Source organism: Callorhinchus milii, unplaced genomic scaffold (assembly GCF_018977255.1).
Source record: "Callorhinchus milii isolate IMCB2004 unplaced genomic scaffold, IMCB_Cmil_1.0 Scaffold5, whole genome shotgun sequence".
Taxonomy (NCBI): Eukaryota; Metazoa; Chordata; class Chondrichthyes; order Chimaeriformes; family Callorhinchidae; genus Callorhinchus; species Callorhinchus milii.
In genome coordinates this window covers 43036936-43038075 of record NW_024704746.1, presented here as the reverse complement: position 1 = coordinate 43038075, position 1140 = coordinate 43036936, and positions in this window count along the sequence as shown.

Genomic DNA, 1140 nt, shown 5'->3' with positions numbered 1-1140 from the left:
CTCCCAAGACCCGACCCCCCCCCAAAAAAGAAAAACCACCCAAGAGTGTCACTTGAACGACTTAAGTCGACCCGAAAGCCTGAACTGCGCTGCGCTGCGCTGCGCGGTCGTTCAGATCTCCCCCAAGACTGAACTCTTGAAAGAGAAAGTGCTCAGCGATCTTCTCGTTTCGCGTCAGAATTGTACCGAAACTGCTCGACCCACCGAAACTAAACAGAACCCGAGACGATTTCACTTCCACAAATGTCACCTCTCGACGCTTCTCTCTGAAACTCCAGGTCGTGGGCTGGAACCCGAAACCCCCCGCTTAGTTAGCACCGGGAGGGGGGGAGGGGGGGGGGGGGGGGGGTATCGATTGCACAGCTCTACTGAAAGATTAGGGGTGAAATTCACACCTTTCAGCATTTATACACACACACACACACACATCCAGACTGTATACAGTGCCTTTGATAATAACCGTTCTCCATGTGTAGGACCATAAACACACACACACACACACACACCACATATCATACGTATATGCATGTGATCGCTCTCTATCTATAGGCAAAGAAGCACAGGATCACTCGTCGATTGTTTTTTTATTTTTGTTTTTGTCGGGATGTAAAAGTTTTCAGGCGGACACATGACGAGATGGGGGGGGCGGGGAGGGGGGGTGTGGGGGGTGTGGGTGAGCAGCTGCAGTTACTGGGGTGGAAAGAGGGAGGGAGGGGAGGGGGCGATGGCAGGTGGGTGCAGACGGCGGCTGTCACCGCGGGACCCGCCTCGGAATGTGGCCATTCGGTGACCCCGAGGCTCGAGTTCCACCGAGACAATCGGGTTCGGAACGCGGAGACAATCGGGTTCGGAACGCGGAGACAATCGGGTTCGGAACGCGGAGACAATCGGGTTCGGAACGCGGAGACAATCGGGTTCGGAACGTGGAGACAATCGGGTTCGGAGCGTTGAGGCGATCGGGTTCGGAGCGCTGACCCTCTCACCGGCGACTCCGATGCGGGAGAGATGGTCGAACACAGCGACCGGACTGAACCCTCTCAGCACCAATTACTACACAAACACACACACACACACACACACAACCCCCCAATACCCACCCGCACTCTGAGCTGATAAAGTAACTACTGATCTGTCACATTT